Raw genomic sequence first — 27,138 nt, 5'->3', positions numbered from 1 at the left:
ATCTAGTACAACTTTTACAATTTGTCGTAGTGCATATCACATGTCTAACGCTTTAAAATGTAATCTATAATTATCTGTCAATGTACGTATACGTAGCTCCGACTTATGCCATGACATCTTGAAACGTTACTTCAGAAGATAGCAGAAAAGGGTTGCCAATGAGAAAAGTGTTATTGTCAATAACTGATACTTTGCGCCCGTTGATGTGTACAAAATATAGGATGATTCTTTCAGAGAAGACGACAGGAACCAACCACTATCAATAGTGCAATTTATATACGTAAATAGAGCCGTAACCCGTTTCGAACCGACAGGTTTATTCTCATACGGCTGTTGATGCACAGTTGCTGAAGCTTACGTAAGTTTTTCGCACTTTATTCCATCTTGTGGTGAAATACACGAGGGATGGTAGTGCCCTACGGTAAAAAATTACGTTATAAATGACGTTAGAGTTGACCCACTTTGACGTAACTGTATCTACTAACGACAGAACACAATGTAAGCAATTGTTTAAGGCTGAGTAGTTGTCATATATCATCAGTCTTCTGACTGGTTTGATGCCCCCTCGCCACGGAATCCTCTCCTGTGCCAACATCTTCATCTCAAATTATCACAGTAGCACTTTCAACCTACGACCTCAATTATTTGCTGGGTGTATTACAATCTCAGTCTTCTTCTACAGTTTTTATCCTCTACGGCTCCCTCTAGTATCATGGAAGTCATTCCCTGATATCTTAACAGATATCCTATCACCCTGCCCCTCCTTTTGGTCAGTGTTTTCCACATATTCCTTTCCTCTCAGATTCTGCGCGGAACTTCCTCGTTCCTTATCTTGTCAGTCCACCTGACTTTCAACATTCCTCTGTTGCACCAGATCTCAAATGCTTCGATTCTCCTTTGTTCGGTTTTCCTACAGTCCATGTTCCACTACCATGCAATGCTGTGCTCCAACCCTACATTTTAAGAAATTTCTTTCTCAGATTAAGACCGATGTTTGCTACTAGTAGATTTCTCTTGGCCAGGAATGCCATTTTTATCAGTTCTTGTCAGTTTCTGATGTCCTCCTTGCTCCGGCCACCATTAGTTATTTTGATGCCTAGGCAGTAGAATTCCTTAACCTCAGCTTCGTTGCGATCATCAGTGCTACTCTTAAATTTATCGCTGTCCTCTACTTCTCATTACTTTCGTCTTCCTTCGATCTACTCACAGTCCACATTCTGTACTCTTTTGACTGCTCATTCCATTCATCAGATCACGTAATTCTTCCTCACTTTAACTAAGGATAGCAATATCATCAGTGAATCGTATCATTCATATCCTTTCACCTCGAATTTTAACTCCATTTCTGAACCTTTCTTTTATTTCCATCATTGCTTATTCAATATATACATTGAACAGCAGGGGAGAGACTACATCCCTGGCTTACACCCTTTATTAATCCCAGTACCTAGTTTGATCTTCCACCCTTAGTATTCCCTCTTGGCTCTTGTACATATTGTGTACTGTCCCTAATTCCCTACAGATTAACCCTTATTTTTCTCAGGATTTCGAAGATCTTGCAGCGTTTGACATTGTCGGACGCGTTATATTTTACTTACATCGAAAATCCCGCGTAAATTTGTTGGAATGTTGCTGGCTTGTATTCACGAAATACCGTAGGATATGTGCAGCACGTATATGATTTTGATGTATCCACGATATGTACGGCACCACACACTCATCAAAAAGTTTTTGCCACATGGAAAATGTAGACAAAGATGGAGATATCACAAAAAAGACAGTGCCAAGGAAATTTTCTCTCAGAGATATTACAATGTGTACATTCATTTGACAGTAGAAAATTTACAAAGATTAAACGTTAGAGTGTATGCATTTAACATTTAATGTGCATTAATTACAAATAAACTCAGCAGATGTAGCAACCAGTTTGCTGGGAAATGTTACATAAAGTATGTTACATAGATAACGTGATATACATAGGGAACACAACAAGTGGTGAGAAACAGATAACAGTATGCCAAAAGAGACGAATGCGCTCCTCAGGAAAGTTAGACTTTCAGTTCAACATCAGATTAATGGGGTTTTACCGCACGTTAAATAGCAATATGTTAGAAAGTGACATCGATGCAAAGAAGCCCACCACTAACTTGGCCCTGCATACGGCTTTTGAACACCCACACAAGTATAAAACTGCTGCCTTTAGGTACTTCTTGTGAGGATTAAATAGTGTTTCACTGAAGTCTGAGGCATACGATACGGAACTGGATGTGATTAGACGCCTTGCCGGATGGAATGGCTGTTCTATAAGTATGGTACATAAACTGAATAAGAGAATACGAATGAAAGTGGCCAAAGCACGCAACACCACTCACTGATGGAAGAGTATTACAAGGTTCTGTAGGATCACATATGATGGTTATGTACATATGACGACTGAAAGAAAACTGTTCACAGTTAATACTCCTTTGGTATGTTTTTTACCAAGAAGTTAATAGGTTAATAAATCGTGAGACACATACGAAGGATGCACTTTCTAACTCTGGTGCATATCGTTTTGATTGTGATGCAGAATAGGTGTGTAAAAGCAGATAGATTAGTCAAACGGGAAGGAACTCTCGTACTAGGACTAAAGAACATAAAGGTATTGCTAATTTCACCTGAGCTTTGACCATGCATTTCACTGATAAACAACACGACTTACAATAGGCTGGCGATAATTTGGTAATCTTGCACACTGTATACAGAGGTCGTGCACTGAATGTACTTCAAGCGATCGAAATTCTAAAAAAGTCGTGAAAGTGTTAACGGACGAAAGGATTTCTACCACAGAAATATTTTAGCTAATAACCGAATACCTTCAGGCTATAGTATAAGTAAAGTCATTTAAATGTTTTGTCTGTTTGTAGCACTATCTCTTTTAACTATTATCTTATTAACCTGTTTGTTTTTTCCTCATAAAGTGGTTAATGTGGTGGTTATACACCTTAGTGTTTCATATCTAGATGTAGATGTTCTCTTCCCTTTTAATGTTCAAAGTATCCATACTCTTTTATTTGGTTTTCCCGCTCGCGGTACAAACCTTTTATCTACCATAGCTGCATGCAACAAATGTGTCTGCTAAACGTGTGCCAGCGCACCCCCGCAGGGCTCTCTCCTCACTTGTTTACGGCATTCCAGTTAGAGCTGCCGGACGAACAAGATGGCGGTTACTGCCGCTTTTTTATGTAAGCGTCTTTCACATTTTGTGCGTTCCGTTTCTCCTTTTTAATATTTCTTGGGTGTTTCGTGCTTCTGTTGGTACAGGTTTTATAATGGGCTCTTTCGTTTTGGTAACTACTTAGGTTCCCTGTTTTATGAATTGGGACGCTAAATTCCTGTTCCAGAGATGAAACAGTGTGGAAGACAACCTTGATTCGTCTGTGCTTTTCGTTGCTGTTACATTTTAATTTTTGAACTGAGCTTATTATAGCGTGTTGTTTCCATCATTACAGTGTACGCCAGAAAATTAGATTATATTATTCCGAAACCTATCGTAGGCAGTAAAATAGTATAGGTCCAAGAGTCATTGCGTTTTCTTCATACTCTAAAAAGGAATGGGATAATGAACAAACTGTTGCAGAGAATATAAAGATTGAAACTGAAAAAAATCTTTCTTTTTAGGTCTCCTGGCTGATGACAACAGATGTTTCGGAGCCCACTTAAATGTTCCTCTTCTACGGTACGTATTGAGTGGGAAAGTATTTGAGCGTTTTAGGGGATTCCTTACGCCAGAAAATCAAACTGCATGTGGCATATTAAAATATATTTTGGAATAATAGAACATAATCCTTCAAGGAAATGGAGAAAACCTGGTAGCTCAGCCATTTGAAGATGCAAATGTCATCAAAAGCTAACAGTCAGGAGTCAAAAAGAAATAAAAGCAGTTTATAATAATGCACATTTCATTCGCTTTTACATACAACAATTTATTTTAATAATGACAAATGCAGCAAGTATTACACGAAGCGCAAGAATACTTTTCTCTAATATTCTGGTTATTTCAGTTTTCTTCTCTAAATCCCCACAAAATTTGTCCATTCTCAAGAAGCTTGTGGCCGGCAGCATATTACTTCTATTTTCTGCCAGATGGAACTTCAACATACGGATCACAAATAGAGGTCATTACAAGTAGCAACCTAAAAGTAGAATTACTGAAATTGTATGAACATTTTAAGTTCAGTAGATTATTTATGGCATTCGAGAAAAGTGATATGAGCTGTATACACTGTACACGGGACATTTTTCAAATAGTAATCTTTCATGGTCGATATGTTACGCCACATAGGTTCCGAATAAAAGCAATGCGATCTTTGGTTGACAGTAGCGTTGTCATTGCACTAGCATTCAGTGAGAAGTAAGTGGGTGAGTCATACAGAGGATGTTGAAAATTGGAAATATGATTTGGTAATTATTAACTTGTGTACATTGGGGCCCGCAGTGCAAAATATGTCTTTTAACGACATGATTATTATGAATATCAGCTAATGATCAGAAAAGTTATAATACATTCATTAGATGTTTTTACCTTACACGTAATATCGTTGCTGCCTTGTCCTTCCTGTTGGTAGAATTATTGGCTTTTCCTTAGATGTACGCTGGAGACATATATCTGACTTTAGTCTGTTTTTATGTATGTTATTTTCCTCTTGACAGGTTGAATGACAGTGGATGAGCGATATTACATGTTTACATTGTTACAAATTCGGCAAGCGTGAAAATTTCTAGGTAGTATTATTCCTGCACTGCTCGCATGTGCTTCATTTATGACATCTTTGAAATAAGAAAGTTTTAGTGGATTTTTTTCTTTTTTGGTTTGGATTAATTAGTTTGGTTATCGAAACTCGATTAAGCAAAATAACTATTCAGGTGGCTGTAGCTCAGAAGTTACAGAATTACTGCTCCATTATCACTCTACTAATTTATTTCATGGCAGAATAAGATATTCTTTTTTCTAAGTGATTATCGGTCAAGATGATGGCAGTTGTTAAGGTATCAGAGTTTTATCACAATTTTTTAATTACAGTCTCTTCTGCATCATTTAGTAAATACAAAATCATCCAACAGTTCCTCACAAAAATTTGGGTTTGAAAATTAGGTGTCACCGCATTGCTGTTTGCAGAGCCCAGTGACTGAAGCACGCTCTGCTTCGAATAGTTGCATATCCCTGCACTGAACTTGCTCAAGGCCTTTCTTTTCTTTAGCTGGTTTGCTGCTGTGTTGTATTTCAATGTTCATCACTTTCGAATAATACCGACTTTCTGTTATCATGTGTAAGTAATGAAAATTTCTTAGGCCCAGTGTTCGGCGCTGCACTTGAAAATTATCATCAAGCTCAGTGGTGACTGCTGCGTGGGGCTGTTTATGAGACGGGGGGGGGGGGGGGGGGGGGGTGGACTAGGCCCTAGTAACGGTTGAACACCGTTTGTGATCAAAATATTTATTGAACAACGTATGCTTAAAGAATCAATCGAACTAATTAAGAATAATTTACTTGAAACCTTTCAATAATTAATTAAAAACACGTTAAGAGCAGCAGCGACAAGCCTCCAAAGTGATGAAGTTTCATAAATCTGCACACACCTGAACATGTGCTACAGTGTTTACTTTGCATTCAACTAAAACTTTAATACATTGTCATACTGACCCACATTGTACTGTTAAAAACACAGGTAAACCAAAATGCTGTGTATGGTTATGAAAATATGTATGTTCAGAGACAACAAATGAGCTTTGCATTTCACTATCACAGTTATTGAAGCAAATATTTCAACAAGCCAAATCACAGAGGCAAATAAATTTGTGCAATTGCTTTAGAATTTATCACTTGCCAGTAAGCTTGAATTCCTAAAAGATACCATAAAATTATTAGGACAAAGAATTTTTTTTCAGACCAAGCTTGAGCGACAGAAGAACGATGCAAAAATTAAATACAGTGTCTAGAACAAGAATAATTTGAGTCACAAACAATTTAGGAATTCACCTTACAGTACTTATTAACAGCCTGTTTATTGATTTACGGTAACTGCGTGGTATTACAAAATGTTCCACGAACACTACTGAGCAAAGAAATGAAACCTTACTAAAACAATGACCTTAAAATTTACATTCAGTTCCCAAAAATACACATACATACATTTCCAAAAATATATAACTTAAAAAGAAAGACAAGAAAGGTACTCTGTTGCGTCAAGCAATATTTTTTGACCTACTCGACTGCTACTGATATGAGACAGTGCAACCTGCGACTTCGGAATCCAACCGGCTGCACCCGGGTAATTACTCAGCGTGAAGCAGATATAGACACCTCCCAGAAAATCGAGACAGTTCCGTGCATTCCGCTACTAACTGCTAATCATTATCTGCCAAGGAAAATGATTCTCAAATTCAACAAATAATCAAATCATACATGACCTTTATCCCCTCAAATCATGGAGCTGAGCACAATATTGCTACAGGCGTAACTCTTAACTCACGAGGTGTGGCCTCACAGACCGCGCCAGAATTTTCGAGGTCGCGTTCAGTTACGATGGAACGTTTTTATACACCACCTACCCTCCTTTAATCACAACCCTACAAGTTATTACTGTCCTTTGCGTTATCGCCTTATTTGATTGATGCTGACATCTGCTGTTGACATGTGATGGGGTCTCCTTCACCGCACCTCGTGAACTGAGCACATGTTTTCGTCAGTTCAGTACAAACAATGTTAGCAGGAATTTGAAAATTTTCCACATTCTATGTTTGATGTAATTTTAATCAGTGGGTGCAGAGCGATTTCAGTGTGTAGTGTAATAAATATGTAATGTACTGAATCGACTGTGAGAAAGCTAAGTGGCAAAGACGTTATCTGAGAGACTATGATAATTATATCGTTGACTCGGAATATGACTCTCTCCGTGGTTTACTCGTAACTAAGGGTAACTAGAGTTTTCTGTTCGCTTATTTTGATGTTATGTGGAGAATTTTACAAGAGACACAATAAACCGTTATTATTTCATGAGAACAAAGGTGAGCGTCACGACCTTTATTAGTATTTTTGGAAGTACTGAAATAGCAGAATTGTTTCAGATTGAATGCGACGTGTACGGGAAGAGACGTGGACAACAGCACTCGAACCTGCAATCTCATGTATGAATAGTTGCTAAAAATATCCAGCCGTCTCTCCCAAGACTCTTCATACGCGCAACAAATAGTAATTCTTTAACAGCACTTTCAGAGACAATTTTATCACGTTGTTACGACCTTTTACTGCGAACATAATACATCGACAACAGACGAACAAAAAATAGACAAACACATAAAAGAATCTACCACATTTGGCGACACGTGATCAGGACACCATACATGAGCACACACACACGGTTGTCATAGCCGCAAAAGTTTGTATGTGTATTGTGGTTAATATCGTATGATGTTAAATGTATTTTCTTTTTCATGTAACCATTTGTGACTAAACGAGAGAACAAAGTTACAACAAAGGAGATAAATAGCGGAGATATGCCAGTCTATATCGCAGTTATGTACAAGGAGTAAGTGTAGGTTGTCATGTTCTATCCCGCTGACTCGTCTATGGGTAGTAGCAGAGAGTTAAGTGTAGATAGGCACATACTTCCTTAGTAGATTAGCGGCAGTTTGTGTTACAAATTATGTGTCAGTTCAGTAAGACTATCTGTCACAAAACGGTCATCTCCATAACCATTAGAACGTCATTAGCTACTGAGTAAACAGTATATGTTACACACGTTTTAACGGATCATTTAGTGTTAATTATTGTGTGACTATATGGTTAAGACACGATCTCAGACCAAGATGGCTCAATCGGGTGTAACTAGTGTGCATCAAACTAATGTGCAGGAGGTAGTTGACCCTATGACAGTTTTACTGAAACGAATAGAGGAAATGTCTCGAGAATTTCGAGAAAGTCAAGCTGAGTCACATAACGAACTACAGTCTGCTCTGCAAAAATAAATAGCAGAATCACAGTCGATATTTAAATCAGAGATTAATATAATGAAAACAGCTTTACAAATGCAGATTGTAAATACGCAAGAGGAACTTAAAACTAAAATAGAACAAGTTTCTCTTACGCAGACAGCTTTAATAACAGAGTTTGAAATTTTTCGGGAAGCACACAAGCACCTACCCGAAGCGGTTAACAATCTTCAGTTAGAATTTGATAAAGCGTCACAATAGCAAGAGCAGCTATCGGCCACAGTTACAGAACTGTCACAGGAATTACATTACGTTATAATAGGGCAAGCTAACGTGGTTAAGCAACAGCTTACACATGAGATGGAACAGTTTTCCGATGTTTTTAATCAGTGGCTCGGTGAGTGTGATTCGCAATTAGTGGACGCTGTTGAGCAGAAAGTTCAGTCTGCAGTCACCGAAGCTATAAATGACAGAGATTCTCAGAACAAAGAATTATCAAACGACTTATGGAAATTTAGGAAACAATTCGATGAAGTATTGACAGACACAGAGCTTGCACACCAAGGATTTTTCAAAGGTCTGCGAGAGGTGCGTAAACAAATTGACGATATATGTCAGTCTGACCAAGATTATCAGTCAGTAGGTTCCGAGAACATCTACACAAGCGAGAGAGTTAATCCAGCTAGCATCCAACAAAATGCTGGTGTACATGAACATCGACATACTGACAATTCCCCATATAGTAGTGGCATGCAGGATAGTGTACCGGATTATGGAACACTTCATGTGGAGGAAAAACTTACTAAATATAGACAATTTTCAACTTTCAATCTAGAAAAGAAAACTATTCATCCCATCGTGTTCATAAAATCGTTTAAAGGAGTTTTACCAGGATTTGGACAGAAGGACAGAAAATTAGTTATGTAAGTGGACATATGGTAGGAGACGGAGCTATGTGGAGTAGTGAGCTGAGCCAATAGACACTTATCTTATGTACTTAGATTTTGAGCAGGATTTTATCGACAAATATTGGTCTCCTGCAATACAGGAAAGGATAAGAAAGCAAGTATATAACCCAGAACCATATAATTCAAGACTTGGAACACTCGGGAAATATTTTGAGCAATATCTCAACTAAACAAAATATTTGTGTGAACCAGTTTCTTCCAAAGACTTGATTAGAGTATTAAAATCCAGATTGTCGATTGACATACAAACAAAATTGCTACATGTCCACGACAATAACCTGGAAGAATTCTTCACAGCAGTCGATGCAGTCGATATGCTATTAGGGGATATTAAAGCTAGGTCCTACAATCCACATGAGATCAATGGTTTAAATGAAAGGAGCTATAGCAATAGTATTCACAACAGCAGCAGGCAACAACCCTCAAATAGCGATAATGGGCAACAAGGACAGAGTTACAGATCAAATAGTAATTCTCGTCAGGGTAATGGTAACAACCAGGGTTACAAATACCATAACAACAGGAAATAAGGAAGAAGATGTAATCCTGGATATCGTCAAAATCCCAGAACATCAGGTTAGAACCACTCACACAATAACAACAATACTCGACACAATCACAACAGTAACAGCAATAATTGGAGAGATTATTCCCCAATAATTACTGATGTTAGTAATGAACACAACTTGCCCAACAATGGACAGGAAAACTAAAATCGACCAACTTTAGACCCGAAATGCTGGTCGGAACTTGTGAATGGGGTCGTGTCAATAAAATAAAATTGATTAGATACAACCACGCTGATATCAGGGAAGAATTGCTTGAAGGTGATAAAACTTGTAACTTTAAGCCATGAAGCATGCCACAAGCGGCTATAGAAGTTAATATTGAGGGTTTTAAATTCACAGCAATATTAGATACAGGCGCAAGTGTAAATGCTATCTCCACGGCTCTCATGAAGAGGTTACAGGAACGGCAAATATACTGACCTTACGCGTGGCAAACTGCAAAATATTAGGTGCTGTAGGAGGACGCTCCAAGTCAGTGAAGCTACAGATAAGATTCAAAATGCCTCTGAGCACTATGCGACTTAACTCCTGAGGTCATCAGTCGCCTAGAACTTAGAACTAATTAAACCTAACTAACCTAAGGACATCACACACATCCATGCCCGAGGCAGGATTCGAACCTGCGACTGTAGCGGTCACGCGGTTCCAGACTGAAGCGCCTTTAACCGCACGGCCACACCGGCAGGCTACAGATAAGAATTAAAATGAATTTAGATAATGGAGCGATTGATTGCACATGCCTAATTGTCCCAAATCTTGTTGTAGACTTAACATAAGAACATGAATTACTGAGAGAGTTAAATGCAATTATTGATTTCGCCTCCAGTAAACTCATGTTGACTGTTGATGGTGTACCTCTGATAGTTAATTTAATTCAAAAGCAGGAATTGCATAAACGCTACTGCCGTAGGATCGAAATTAAGCTGATAAAGAGAAGTTTCAACAGGAAGATTTCTAACCCTCTAACCGAAAAATCAGAGTTAACTGTAGGAGAACAGATTGATGTTAAAGTAACTGAAGCAAATGCCCTGATATCTCAACAGAAGCATGAGTTGAAACAACTGTTAAGCAATTAAACCATGTTATTTGATAAGAAACCAGGTGTTATAAAAAATTATGTGTGCCATTTAAATATTAGGCCACACAAAACTTAATGTCACCAATATTACTCCATTCCATGGGCATTAAGATCTGCTAGCGATCGGGAGATACAGCAAATATTTAGCTGGACATCATTGAACCACCCAACAGTCATTATTGCCGTCCACTACATGTAGTACCAAAGTTATATGGTAGTGTACGTTTGGTTTTGGATGCTAGGGAGATTAACAAAATTATTCTTCCTGTGAGAACCCAACCTCCCAATATAGAAGGACTAATCCATAAGTTTCCTGGAGTCAAGTTTTTTCCTACAATTGATTTGCGATAATCATTTTGGCAGGTTGCATTAGACATGGAATCAAGGAAGTACACAGCATTCCTTTATGACGACCGCAGTTATCAATTCACAGTATTACCATTCGGTTTAAACGTGAGTTCAGGTGCTTTTATTTCAGCGTTGGATACTGTCTTGGGACCTGTGCTGTGTGAATTGGTTACCCCGTTTGTGGATGATATGTTGATTGCTACAACCAACTGGGAGCAACATATTGTAATCCTTAGAAGAGTCTTAGAAAGTTTTAAATCATCAGGAGTAACTGCTAACTTGAAGAAATCCAAGTTTTCCTTGAATGAAATCAATTTCCTAGGACATCTAATTTCATCCTATGGGATTTTGCCAGCTCAAAAGAAAATTGACGCAATAGAAAACCCGCCATCACCATGCAACCGAACACAATTAAAGGCATTTCTGGGATTAGCTTCATTTTATCGTCGTTTTATACCAACACAGGATCTTAATTCAGAAGCATTAACATTCTTACTTTGGAAGAATGTGCCATGGCAATGGACTCCAGATTGTGAAGAAGCATTCAACAGAATCAAAGTGGCACTTGTCAATGCAACCATACTACACCATCCGGACATGACATAGGATTTTGGACTAATGACAGATGCATTGTCATATGGTTTAGGAGCTTGCTTATTTCAAATTCAGATGGTTGACAATAAATCTATTTTTTGTGCCATATCTTTTGCAAGCCGGACACTCACTCACTGCGAACGAGCATACACAATCACAGAGCTTGAAGCCTTAGCAATTATATGGGCATTTAGAAAGTTCCACTATTTCCTAGCTGGTGCTTATACAAGAGTATACTGTGACCATCAGGCACTAAGTTTTCTGAACAACTGCAAACTCCTTCATCCAAGATTAGCAAGATCGATATTAATACTTCAAGAGTACCAGTTTGAAGTGATATATGTCAACGGGAAAGAGAATTTTATACCTCATGCTCTTTCCAGACTACCAGAAGGATTAACTGAATCTGAAGAAATAGAAGATCAAACAACAGAATTCAAAATCTTATTAATGAAGGATGTTGAAAACAGAAGAGGTTACATTAAGATGTGGAAAGACATGACCCATTTACAACTAGAAGATCCTCGATGGACACAAATAATTCAGAAGGTACAGGTAAATGACTCACCTAAACTGAAAGAGATGTATGAAATAAATGACAATGTCTTATTCCATAGAAGTCATTCCCAATCGAACCAATGGTGTGTTTGCATTCCACACAATTATGAAAGGAAATTAATATGGCATACACACATAGTGTGGGGACATTGTGGGTTAAGTGAATGTACAGAGAAGATAGGTAGATACTGTTACATTCCTAACTTGAGAAAGGTTGTAGAAACTACCATAAGGAGTTGTCAGATTTGCCAAAAGGCAAAGTCTTTGAATCGTGGAGTAAGAGGACTGTTTCATCCGATTGTGGTTGAGGAACCTTTGAAGGTAGTAGGTGTTGATGTAATGGAACCCCTAACATGAGCCTGAGTGAATGTACAGTACATTGTCGGATTTTACAATTTATTCACCAAGTATGTAAAATTGTATCCGATCAAGACTTCTACTGCAAAGGCAATTATTGAGGAAATCATCACTGATTATATCCCAGGTGATGGGAAACACAAAGTTTGATTATCTGATAGTGCATCAAATTTCACTGGATCCAGATGGAAAAGATCCTTGAAGGAAAGCTGGATTTAACAACGATTAATTTCTAGATTTCATCCAGAAGCCAATCCAATTGATAGGCTATTCCAAGAAATTAACAGATTTATAAGGACTTATTGTCACCATAAACAAACTTCGTGGGTGAACTATTTAAAAAAAATTGAAGAAGTTTACAATAATTTACCACACACTTCAACCAATTATACACCCTCAGAATTGATGTTTAATAGAAAAGAAAATAATGAGTGGGTAAATTGTCTACCTAAATTATCAATCAATGAAGAATATAGGAAGGCAAAGATTAGTCAGGCACTATCAGTGATTAAAAGAAAAGCTCAACAGAGAATAATTTATTATGATGAAAGTTTAAAAAGGGCAAAGACATTTCAGACTGGGATGAAGGTGTTACTCAAGACACATCCCAAAGCATCATTGCTGAAGAAAAGGAATATGAACTGGTCATTAATTTTTTCTGGACTCTATAGAGTAATTTCAATGCTAAATCCAGGAGCCTATATTCTAGGACATCCAACGACTAACAAAGTAAAGGGCATGTACCCACATAAATATTTAAAGCCATATTTCTCAAAAGACTGATACAGTCAATGATCTAGGGTAATTGTGAAAAGTTTGATTTCAATTGGTATATTGTACTGGTGGTATTGTGTTATTTGATCTTGTATGTTAGTGTTAAGTGTTTTTTACGGTCATGTTTCTATAATTTAGTAGTTATGAATATAAGCGCTTTGCCTTTGAACTTCATACACAGCACATAAAGGAGACTAAGTTAGGGTTGTGTCTATCTATCCTTAACATAAACTGAGTCGAGATAAATATTTATTTGACTCTCTTGGGGAGGAGATGATCCTTTTGAGACTTGATGTATTAGGAAAACTTTTCCCCTTGAGATGAGTCAGTTGACATGAATATGTGGACATACACAATGTGTTATCAAAGGTATTCATGTTATTTAAGTTTTAATTTAATTGTATGTAATAGACCATCCGAAAATTGTGAATGTGGGACCATCTGTTTTCTACAGATATTCGGACACAGTGTTTGATAAGGGTTGTTCTGCGGATTTGTATTCCTGTGCAATGACTTAAATGGACACATTATTATGTGTGAAAAGTTTGTACAGTGGATGCCTTCAGTGTTTCAGTGGAGAACTGTATTTATGTGCAAAGTTTGAACAGGGTATTCGTGCGAGAATGTGCTGCCACACAATGTGATGTGATCTGACATGAACGTTCATACAGTGTCATGAAATATGATCCAAACTCTATTCACACAAACTTGAGTGAACAGTCGTGTTGCAATAAACATCGCATTTCCTAAAGTGATCAGCTATAATTTCTTACGAAACCTATAATAGTGACATTTGACAATTATTGGTTTAATTTTGACTAACTCTATTGAGTGTTGGTGTCACTCAACTGTGCGAACTGAATATTAACACTTACATTGTTGTCTGGGGAACTCATGAGAATAAACTCTGAATCCGAATCTCCCAAGATCACAGATTCGTCATGTGAGAATGGATTTGATATGTAAATTCATGCAGGAGGTAGCTGACCCTATGAGAGTTTTACTGAAACGAACAGAAGTAATGTCTCGAGAAATTCGAGAAAGTCAAGCTGCATCTCTTAACGAACTACAGTCTGCTCTGCAAAAATAAATAGCAGAATCACAGTCGATATTTAAATCAGAGATTAATATAATGAAAACAGCTTTACAAATGCAGATTGTAAATACGCAAGAGGAACTTAAAACTAAAATAGAACAAGTTTCTCTTACGCAGACAGCTTTAATAACAGAGTTTGAAATTTTTCGGGAAGCACACAAGCACCTACCCGAAGCGGTTAACAATCTTCATTTAGAATTTGATAAAGCGTCACAATAGCAAGAGCAGCTATCGGCCACAGTTACAGAACTGTCACAGGAATTACATTACGTTATAATAAGGCAAGCTAACGTGGTTAAGCAACAGCTTACACATGAGATGGAACAGTTTTCCGATGTTTTTAATCAGTGGCTCGGTGAGTGTGATTCGCAATTAGTGGACGCTGTTGAGCAGAAAGTTCAGTCTGCAGTCACCGAAGCTATAAATGACAGAGATTCTCAGAACAAAGAATTATCAAACGACTTATGGAAATTTAGGAAACAATTCGATGAAGTATTGACAGACACAGAGCTTGCACACCAAGAATTTTTCAAAGGTCTGCGAGAGGTGCGTAAACAAATTGACGATATACGTCAGTCTGACCAAGAGTATCAGTCAGTAGGTTCCGAGAACATCTACACAAGCGAGAGAGTTAATCCATCTAGCATCCAACAAAATGCTGGTGTACATGAACATCGACATACTGACAATTCCCCTTATAGTAGTGGCATGCAGGATCGTGTACCAGATTATGCAACACTTCATGTGGAGGAAAAACTTATTAAATATAGACAATTTCCAACTTTCAATCTAGGAAAGAAAACTATTCATCCCATCGTGTTCATAAAATCGTTTAAAGGAGTTTTACCCAGGATTTGGACAGAAGGACAGAAAATTAGTTATGTAAGTGGACATATGGTGGGAGACGGAGCTATGTGGAGTAGTGAGCTGAGCCAATAGACACTTATCTTATGTACTTAGATTTTGAGTAGGATTTTATTGACAAATATTGGTCTCCTGCAATACAGGAAAGGATAAGAAAGCAAGTATATAACCCAGAACCATATAATTCAAGACTTGGAACACTCAGGAAATATTTTGAGCAATATCTCAACTAAAAAAGATATTTGTGTCAACCATTTTCTTCCAAAGACTTGATTAGAGTATTAAAATCCGGATTGCCGATTGACATACAAACAAAATTGCTGCATGTCAACGACAATAACCTGGAAGAATTCTTCACAGCAGTCGATGCAGTCGATATGCTATTAGGGGATATTAAAGCCAGGTCCTACAATCCACATGAGATCAATAGTTTAAATGAAAGGAACTATAGCAATAGTAATCACAACAACAGCAGGCAACAACCCTAAAATAACAATAATGGGCAACAAGGTCAGAGCTACGGATCAAATAGTAATTCTCATCAGAATAGTGGTAACAACCAGGGTTACAAATACCATAACAACAGGAGAGAAGATGTAATCCTGGATATCGTCAAAATCCCAGAACATCAGTTTGGAACCACTCACACAATAACAACAATACTCGACACAATCACAACAGTAACAGCAATAATTGGAGAGATTATTCCCCAATAATTACTGATGTTAATGATGAACACAACTTACCCAACAATAGACAGGAAAACTAAAATCGACCAACTTTAGCCCTGAAAGGCTGGTCGGAACTTGTGAATGGGTCGTGACAATAAAATATAATTGATTAGATACAACCACGCTGATATCAGGGAAGAATTGCTTGAAGGTGATAAAACTTGTAACTTTAAGCCATGAAGCATGCCACAAGCGGCTATAGAAGTTAATACTGAGGGTTTTAAATTCACAGCAATATAAGATACAGGCGCAAGTGTAAAAGCTATCTCCACGGCTCTCCAGCCGTCTCCCACAAGACTCTTCATACGCCCAAGAAACAGTAATTCTTTTAACGGCACTATCAGAGACAATTTTATCTCATTGTTACGACCTTTTGCTGCTAGCATAGTACATCGACAACAGACAAACAAAAAATAGACAGACACATTAAAGAATCTACCACAAGTGACATAGAACAATAAGCAGACGAAGAAGACAAGGAGTTTTAATAGCGCGTGATCAAAATTCTTTTAGTGAACAAGAGGCCATTCCGAGGAAGAATTTCAGGACAGCAATGATGATGACCTTCCTGTTTATGCAATAAAATACTTCATGTATTAGTTAAAATTGAATTTGTTCTGAGTGATAGTGAAGAAAATATTTATCTCAGCACTGAACGTTAATTCTGCATCCTTCCTTTTCCTGAGTTCAATTTTTATATCGAAGTTTTATGTGAAAATTTGCTTTCTACAGAGATACCATCATTTTTCAGAAAGTAAAATTCAATTTTAAAACAGTTAGTTTATGCGTACTCTTGAAAAAGCTTCATAGAAATATATGATTTTTGCGTGATACAAAAATAAAATACTGCTGGCTTCGTTTAGTGCAATAAAATGAACAAAGAGCATTTAAACAACATTAACATATTTGTAACCGTAAATGTTATACAACATAAATTAAATTTTCAAACTATATAGAGCTTAAATCTTGGTTTAAAAATGGAGGTCCCAGAGATCACACCTCTTAGTATACGTTATCGAAAGGTCACATAGTGAGTTACGGGTTAATTCCACACCTACTTATCAACAAACGGGCAGAAACCAAGCCATTGAGTAATAACAGAAAAAAATCCAATCGTGACTTTATTAGTGCACCCACACACAAATCCCAACAAGGAGATAAGAAGTTTTGCCCGCCAGCCGCAATTCAGTCTCAAAACAACGCCAAAGGCGTAACGTTAGCGAGGGGACGTCACGCGGCACGGTAAAAATATTTGAATGGATGCACAGGGCTAGCAGACGAGCTTCGATTCATTAGTACGAACCCTTTTCTCCCAGAACCAACAAATAAGCTAGCAAGCATCAGAGCCACTCACAACAATAAATGAGGTAACTTAAACCAAAGTCCACAAGCTGTCATATATAAGAAGGTAAAAACACAGTATGTCTTGTGATTCTTCAATTTCTACAGGCGTATTTTATGACGAAAAATATCTCGGTGAACAGCCTGGCATGAGTGTGCATAGGACACAGTATTTCGGCAATCGACCACGTTGCCATCATCAGGTGCGCTGATGTACTGACCGGTGGTGGGCCGGCGCCATGTATATGTAGGACAATCCCCCTCCAGCTCCTCCCTCAGGGGCTTCCAATGAGTTGGTGAGGTCCGCGCCACGCGCGTGGTCCAGTTACAGCGTCGAGAAGCACTGCACCGACTCATAGGAAGCGCCTGAGTGAGGAGCGGGAGGGGGATTGTCCTACATATACATGGCGCCGGCCCACAGCCGGTCACTACATCAGTGCACCTGATGATGGCAACGTGGTCGATTGCCGAAATATTGTGTCCTACGCACACTCATGCCAGGCTGTTAATCCGAGATTTATTTCGTCATAGTACGTCTTAATTACAGAAAAAATGCAAATTTACGCTGGTGTATAATAAGCAGTTGATACAAACACGCCCAGGCCTCTAGGACTCGCACTGGACATATGCACGACCGGGGCTTAAGCAAGCAGGGAGACTGAGTCGGTGTTTTTATATAGCCGTGAAGGCGGCTAAGGCGCATAAGCAAACGGCGATGCACTGGGAAGGACAATAGAGAGGAACCTTTCGAGAACCTCACGCAATCACCACATTCAATCAACAGAAGTAAGGCACCTGATGACAGTTCAAAGACTTCACACTTCCCTCTTAACCAAGGCCCCATAACCACGGGCTTCCGCAATGGGAACAGCTTCGACCGCCTCGTGTCCTCCGGAGCCGCAGATGAAATCTCATTCTCGGAACACGGCCCGAGGCGGGACACAGGAGTCCAGTCGTGCGACAGAGAAACCGCACTGCTCAGATCACATCATGCCGTGCCTGCTCCGTCGCCTGCCTCCCTCCAGTTCACGCATCACACATTTGCTTACGTCAAAACGGCCCGCCCTGTGCTGGAGGCAAAGGTGGCATGCGGAAGACGTACCGTCACATAACGACAAATTACGGCTCACACAGTTTAGGTGAAGATTGAGTTTCACTTCTTATGCAGATAATCTTAGTCTTATAGTGCACTATTACATTTGCGTGTACAAACTTTAACTTTTGGAACTTTATTTAGTTATCAGTAAACTCTTCCGGGCTAAGTTGCCGTGGTCGATCTGTAGAACTTCTTCTCCCTGACGTTTCGTTCTCAACTACGGAGAACATCTTCCGAGGTGAGTCGACGACTGGCTGCTAGGAGCTGGGGCCGCCGCTTATATAGAGATCGTAGGGGGCGCCACCACACGTCACATGGCGTCGATGTGCAGCTATCTCTGGCTATCGTCTGTTCTCTCGATTGCAGGCAATCGATTGTCACGTGATTGATGCAACGTCGACCGCCATATCTTATCCAATTTTAATCCTTCTTCTTTACGATTAAAATTGTATTGATGTTTGTGGATTTCAATTGCCTCTCTATACATACGTGTATAATAGTGCGACGTCCTCGCTAGCACGCTTGTTTCACCAAATTTTATGTCGTGATCTCCATCCTTAAAAACATGTTCCGCTACTGCCGATTTGTCGATATGTCCCAAGCGACAGTTTCTTTTGTGCTCCGTCAACCGTGTATTGATGCTTCTTTTGGTAGTTCCTATGTAAACCCTGCCGCAACTACACGGAATTTTATATACCCCTGGGGTGGCTAGGGGGTGACGAGCATCTTTTGTTGATCTTAGGCATTCACTAATTTTCTTAGTAGGTCTAAAAATGGTCTCTACCTGAAACTTGGCTAGTACTTTTCCAATGCGATCCGTGATGTTATGGATGAACGGAAGAAATACTTTTCCAGCTGATGGTTGTTGCTGTCTCCTATTTTTAGGCATTTTTCTATTGAAGTGCTCGATTAATCTCGTTTTTTGTATAACCATTTTTCGCAAAGGCCATTCGTAAATGATTTAGTTCTTCTTGTAAGTAGCCTGGTTCACAAATATTATTGGCCCTATCCACTAGTGTTTTTATGACCCCCCTCTTTTGCCTAGGGTGGTGGTTTGAGTTCTTATGGAGGTAGCGATCGGTATGTGTACCTTTCCTGTAGACCTTATGGCCTAAGGTCCCATCCGCCCGTTTGATAACTGATACATCCAAGAAGTTAAGTTGTCCATTCTTCTCCTTCTCCATAGTAAATTTAATCTTTGGGTTGATGCTATTTAAGTGTACCAGAAAATCATTCAAGTCTTCTTCCTCATGATTCCATATTACAAAGGTATCATCCACATACCGATACCACTTCGACGGGCTTTTTTTGGCCGACTGCAATGCTTGATGTTCAAAATATTCCATGAATAAATTCGCAATTGCGGGACTTAGGGGACTTCCCATGGCTACCCCATCGATCTGTTCATAAAATTCACCATTATATTGAAAATAGGTTGAGGATAGACAGTGTTGGAACAAGGCTATTATATCAGTAGGGAACATATTGGCTATATGGGAGAGAGCTTCATCAACTGGAACCATCGTGAACAAAGACACTATATCAAAACTGACAAGTATGTCATTAGGACCGACAGTAATTTCCCTCAATTTCTCAATAAAGTGTAGAGAGTTTTTACATAGGAACTACCAAAAGAAGCATCAATACACGGTTGACGGAGCACAAAAGAAACTGTCGCTTGGGACATATCGACAAATCGGCAGTAGCGGAACATGTTTTTAAGGATGGAGATCACGACATAAAATTTGGTGAAACAAGCGTGCTAGCGAGGACGTCGCACTATTATACACGTATGTATAGAGAGGCAATTGAAATCCACAAACATCAATACAATTTTAATCGTAAAGAAGAAGGATTAAAATTGGATAAGATATGGCGGTCGACGTTGCATCAATCACGTGACAATCGATTGCCTGCAATCGAGAGAACAGACGATAGCCAGAGATAGCTGCACATCGACGCCATGTGACGTGTGGTGGCGCCCCCTAGGATCTCTATATAAGCGGCGGCCCCAGCTCCTAGCAGCCAGTCGTCGACTCACCTCGGAAGACGTTCTCCGTAGTTGAGAACGAAACGTCAGGGAGAAGAAGTTCTACAGATCGACCACAAAAACTTAGCCCGGAAGAGTTTACTGATAAAGACGCCGGCCGTGAAAGCCTACATGGAATGATTTATTTAGTTAGTTCGCATAGGTCTATGTATTTTCAGAGAAGTATTTTGGTTATTTCTTCTTTGCAAATTCGATTTTTGATCTTATGTAGAGTTTTTGTTCTGTTAGTTTTGTGTATTGAAACTGCAAGTCACGCGTTGTGACGTCACGCATTATAGTACTGTTCACGACACTGTACAATACAGGATTTCACATGACAGTTTCTTCAGCATGCAATTTTAGGTTTTCTGGTTATTTTGGTAAAAATTTATTATAATACAATTTGAGACAGTTTCGACGACTCATGTTATCAGATAGCGTTTTCGTAATCACACCACTTTCATTGTTCAGAATTACAACACAGACATATAGGAAGTTAAAGATAGGAAATCAGTTCAGTCCGCAACAGTTGAAATTCATATTCAGAAATGTTACGACATGAAATGCAGATCAAACTATTGCAGAAGCAACAGGAATTTCAAAAAACTGAATGATGATAATTTCAAGTTTTGTCGACGGCTTTTTCATAAGATTATGCCTCACTTTGAAATAAGTTGCAACTACATGCACTCTCGAGAGTCAAGTATGCTTACTGTTAATGAATATATAACGATACTGCAAAATGGTATTTCAGAATTAAAAAACTGAAAATACTGTGAGAATTCTTCAAACACGATAGGATTGTTTGAAAGAATTGCTGTTGATGTAATGGACAGACGTTCTTCCACTAAACACTTAATACCTGCTAAATTTTTCGACAAGAAATGTTTCTCCAGTTTTAAGGATGAACAGCGTTCTCAAATGTTAGTACTGACCGCTGAAGCGTATCCTGCTGCTGACAAATATAACTGAAACTGTACTAAAAGTATGACGAAGGTGTGATTTTCATGAATATTCCAAATTAACTGAGCAGCTGAAATTTATCTTGGAATAAAATCTAGACTATTTTCTTAGTGAAATAACTAAACATAAAAGTGCTCTTGACAGTTCCCTTAACTACATCAAAGGCAGAACACTTCTTTTCAGCGCTAAAAAGAACAAAAATTTTCCGAAAAAGTGCAATGAATTCCGAAATACTCAATGCACTTGCACTGCTTTCAACGGAGAAAAATTTACTCAGATGCCATTCACAGATGAAGGCGAAAATCATTGAGCTTTTCGCTAACATTAAAACAGGAAGAGTGGATTTCCCTTTTAAATCAATGGAGTAAGCTTTAACTGTAACAATGTAGGTTAAATAAGTGAAAAATATTTAACTTTGTTGTCGTATTACTTTATCAACTTACAAATAAGTTTTCTTCTTATAGGCGTCTGTTTCCTTTCACATGCTTTTAAAACAAAGGCTCAAAATTTTCTGCAGCAGTACACCCGCTGATTTTTACGAGCCGCCACTGGTAGTAATTATAAAGCAATTTTTATATTGTCCTCGTGCGTACTGTGGGAATAAGTGATTAAGTTCTGTATGTTTTATTTCTCGCTCAGTTGGTTTCATGATCTGAGTACGTTGAAATGTTGCTGAAAATCCTATGATGCCACTCGTTATCTCGCAGTTGAACTTGAATGTGCAGCAGATTTACTCTATAAACAAGACACGTTTGATAGTCGAGTAAGAATATGGATGTAAGATTAAAGTCAAAATGTATGCAGTGCGATTAGGCCTTGATGCATCATGTTGTGTGATACATGTGTATGGTTACTGACAAGATGTATTATGTACGATTCGACTTGTGATTCCCAATTTTGTCTTGGTGGTTGTAATGACGAAGTATGTAGCTGTTACTAACGCTCGCACTTCGCGTAGAAAGTTAAAAAAATGTCGGTTTAGGGTTCAGTACCTCAATCGGTAGAAATGGAACACTCGTAGGATCATTTTAGCAATAACTTCGTTTTTCCTAGCCAAGAACTCAAAAGTAAATTAAACCTCTTGAAACAAGCAAACAATTTTCTGTAGTTCTTCACACACAAAGCGAAGTCCAGGAATTATTATATCCGAGCCAACAAGATTCACTGTTAGTTTGTATTCGTGAAGATAAGATAGCGTCCCTTATTCTGTCGCTGACGTATACTTTCGAAAATATTTCTGTCACTGAATTAAAATAAAGATAGAAAAACTGCCAGAGCCACCTGTCGGTTCTGTGATGTACTACGAAACTAACAGCGCTATCTGGTCGTTCCTTGGTGTGCTACGCCGTCATTAATCCGAGCTACTAAGCTGTGCTTTACTTTACTTCGTTTCTTTTTGTCGTGATCAGATTTCCACTAGCTACGCTCAAGTTAGCTGTGAGAACCCTATGAAAATTTTTTAACATCGAGTATAGATTTGTCAGGAAGTCGTTTCTGAAAGTATTTGTATGGAGTGTAGCCAATTATGGAAGTGAAACATGGACGATAAATAGTTTGGACAAGAAGAGAATAGAAGTTTTCGAAATGTGGTGCTACAGAAGAATGCTGAAGAATAGATGGGTGGATCGCATAACTGATGAGGAGGTACTGAATAGAATTGAGGAGAAGAGAAATTTGTGACACAACTTGACTAGAAGAAGGAATCGGTTGGCAGGACATGTTCTGAGGCATCAAGGTATCACCAACTTAGTATTGGAGAGCAGTATGGAGTGTAAAAATCGTAGAGGGAGACCGAGAGATGAATACACAAAGCAGATTCAGAAGGCTGTAGGTTGCAGTAGGTACTGGGAGATGAAGACGCTTGCTTAGTATAGACAATATAGAATAGGCCGGAGAACTGCATCAAACTGGTCTATGGACTGAAGACAAAAACAACAACAATATCTTGTTATTTTTTTCGTTTTCTAAAGGGGTGGGTCTTTTTTTTCTGTGCTGCCATTGAGCAGCACATGTCAGTAAAATTGATAAGTCATCGTTTGATTGTCTTACAACTGCATTTTACTGATTTCATATTAACTGCTGAGAATATGCACCATATTCAAGTATGAATATCTTTAGATGCGCTGTCAAGAAACTCTAGACGAACCCTTTGAGTGCGAGGTCGCAAGTTCAATCTTTACTAAGGCTCAATTGAAAGTTTTGTGTTAGCATTTATGATAGGAGAAATATTTGCTGTTAATGACTCACCATGTGCATCAGGACAATGACAGTGACTGTCTGGGAGGTGTAGAAATCAACCTTCTATGGGTGTATGTATTACGCTTCACAAAATGGACATCGTTGACAAGCAGGAAATGTTCAAAACACAATATTAACTTGCACCATGAACACCGAATGAAAAATGGCGTGCCACAGTGATCACAAAGGTTCGCACCATCAGGATCGAAGGTGAACTCTTTGGGAGTTACAAACTGCGCAGGACGTTCAGCTAGATATCCTATCTTAAAGAATACTTATAGAACATACTGGTGTAACTGGGTGATGAGAAATGGTGGAACGTGATGGCATGCAACGGAACGCGAAACAGCCTGTCGTGCCCTTTAGTGAAACTGGCTATCCTTTAAGTCGTAGGCTGCAGATAGAGCGATAATATGTTTCATAGAAAAACCAAACATCCAGAAGCTGAAGTCGTCCAGTACTCCTAGGTGGTATGAATTGCAACGTCACACACTTTCTAGGAGGGTTAGTTTGCTCTAAAAAAAGTATGGTTTTTATACTTAGATCAGGAATCAAGCGAAAGAGCCTTATTTTGACTAGCTACTGGCCAAAAGTAGTGCTAATACCAAAGTTATAGTTTACTTAAGCCCATTTTCACACTCTTGCTTGGTGTGACGTAAATATTCCCTACTGCCCTTGCACAATGACGCATACGACAAAGAATATTTGGGGCGAGAGCATCTCCAACTCCTCGCAGCACAATAAATAAGTTCCCAGCCAATTTGCCATCCAGATTAACAGTTGACATAATTGTAAACGAATGAGTTAAGGAATTGATGTTAGTTGTCTTGATACAACTCTCTTCGTACCACTAATTCTCAAAGTACCTTTCATATCCATTTCCTATTCAAACCCCGATTGGTAGAAGTTGAAAACAAACTCCTTGTTACGCGATGGGATAAATTTGTTTATCTTATCTACAAACTTTCAGGTCGATTCCATAGTTCACTGTGCATCGTCACATTGACTGTTTGATTGAAATTTCGTTATTTTACGTCATTCAATTCTGTAGCACTATTTGAAGCTATGAAACCATCCACTGCTTCCCTTGAAATCCTGTAATCCATGTCGCGCGCAATTTTACCTGCGTAACATAGTTGCTCAATGTCACGCACATCCTGTTCAGTTGTATCGAGTACCCTTGAAACGCGGAAACACCAGTTTTTGTAACAAGTGCGCCTTGTCCTCCCTCGAATGTCCGTAGTCTTTCTTACGCTCTACACAGTCTTATTGATGCGGATTCATTTGAAATCTGTTCATAATTGTTTTTTACTGTGCTGCCGATGATCTTCCGTTTATGTAATTGTGTTCAGCGCCCGCTCCTTGGACAAGTCTTCTACTTTACTATGTTCTGACTGGAGAACGGATTTATGGCTCCCTGTCCGACAAGGATGACGAATTGCATGCATCTCTTTCAATAACACTTTCACTTGTTAAGCACGTGTCGTCATCATTGTACTACTCTCGCACACTCTCTGCACAGTCTAGCGTGTACGACACCACACATTCCCACTGCATCGTCTTGCAGAAACGTTAATATTTCACCTGCACTTCTTTCTCACTCTGCGAAATTCCATGGGTTCATTTCTGACGAAATGACTACGTAAGGGGACACCATCGTGGTCGAGGTCGAAAAAAATCGATTTTCGGTTTTCATCATATTTCGATAGATTCAGGTTTCATTTATGTACTCTGAAAAGGATTTTGCTGAAAAAAAATATTTTCAATCACTTAAGGAGCATTTTCCTACCACGTGTGTTTATGTGCCACGCCCACTTTTCTGTCACCTACTTTTATGCATATATTTTAGATCTTTATATCCCCTGTATTGTATGCTTTCAAACACGCGGTTAGTTTTGTTCAAGTGTGGTTGCGGGTAGTTGTTATAGAAAATTTGCAGGTATACTATGGGCAGGCAATTAGGAGAAATAAAGAAAATCTGGAGGCAATGAAGAGAGATGTTTGGGCCATATTCCTCAATAAGTCCTCTACTGATGATAAGCCATGCCATGGATTGTGTCCATCAGGAAAAAATTTGTGGTGCAAATACAATAGGGCTCAGGCAACTGGAGAATCTTATTCTCACCAGCATTCTCTTCCTGCCGCTGTTATTACAGCACAATTACACCTATTTCCAGGGACTTGGCTCATCCTGACCGTCCAAGAAAATGTCTGCAGTGGCAGACACAGAACCCAAATGAATGTTTCAACAGCATAATTTGGAACTGCGTTCCTAAAACTGTATTTGTAGGCATGTATACAATGAAACTAGGAGTTCATGATGCTGTTATTACATTCAATTGTGGTAATATTGGAAAGTGTTGGGTACTGAAAAAGCTGGGAATTAATCCTGGTGAAAATATGATCACTGGGCTGCAACATTATGATAAAATGATGATAGCGGACGCAGACAGGTCTGCATCTAATGTGGCTAAGAAAGCAAGACAAACACCCAAGAAGGTGAAAAAGAAGCTGGAAGACCTGCTACAGGCAAATGAAGGGCCGTCATAGGCAGCAGGGCCGTTTTAATTAATTGTAAGTAACAAATTTGGGAAGTTTTTGCTTTAAAGTCAATTTCCCGCAAACTACAATTTTGAGTACATATGCCACATTATATCAGAAACTATCATAGATAAATGAATGAAATAGATAAATGAATGAAGTTCACAAAAATATTTTCTGCAGAAAAACTTAATATTTGTTGTTAATAAATTTAAAAAAGTATTTTTTTTAAACTAGACTCTATTAGCACCATGTAACATATAGCGAAAATATTAACGTCCTGCATCAAATAGTTTTTTCAGAAATGGGTCAAATACTTGCCTAAATTAACATGGGTTAGATAGGCAGGGTGTGGTCCCTTAAGGAACTGTTTTTGTAGACATAATGCAAGTTTGCTTTGTTTCTAGTTGCCATTGCTCTGCTTTGTATCAGCGCCACTAGCATTGTATCACCGTTGTGAGCTGCTCGTCGACTAAGCAGTTCAATTATACTCCGTAGTCTCATGCTGGGATCTACAGTGGATACCTGGATACCTCCAGTCCCCCCCCCCCCCCCCCTGTTGCCATTAGCAGCCAATTTTGTGGTTGCATGGTAGAAACTATGTGGGGCGTCGAAGGCCGTAAACATCATTGGTCTTTTGCGACTTCGCACTCAATGGACTCCATGCAAGGTGACCGGTGTGGAGCGAGAGAGTTCTCGACAGTGATTGAAGCTGTGTCTCAGTTTTTTTCACAGTCAACAATGAGCAGTAAGCGAGCCGCTTTATATGAAACTGGTTTACGTAGGATTTTGTGCATTGTGAGTTGTAAAATCACAGCGAATAGAGTGAAAAAATTATCGATATTGGTAAGGTTACGTACCTCATAAACAAATGAAAACCGAAAATGAAAGGGAGGGAATAGGCAACTACACTGCCTGTGATGAGGTATGAAAAGGTGAGCAAAATTCAAATATGCCCATCGAAAATCGCAGAGATGATGAAAATATAGAATCAATCAGTGTCTCTGCTCGCTTCAAGCGCT

General features: G+C 38.8%; 1 pseudogene; it reads left to right on the top strand.

Annotated features, from left to right (window-relative positions):
* Nucleotides 1-21,705, top strand: part of LOC124795736 — an 84,164-nt pseudogene extending 62,459 nt beyond the window's left edge.
* The last annotated feature ends 5,433 nt before the right edge of the window (nucleotides 21,706-27,138 follow it).

The sequence above is a fragment of the Schistocerca piceifrons genome, chromosome 4 (genome assembly GCF_021461385.2).
Source record: "Schistocerca piceifrons isolate TAMUIC-IGC-003096 chromosome 4, iqSchPice1.1, whole genome shotgun sequence".
In the NCBI taxonomy this organism is placed as follows: Eukaryota; Metazoa; Arthropoda; class Insecta; order Orthoptera; family Acrididae; genus Schistocerca; species Schistocerca piceifrons.
This window is presented reverse-complemented; position numbering and strand designations above follow the sequence as displayed.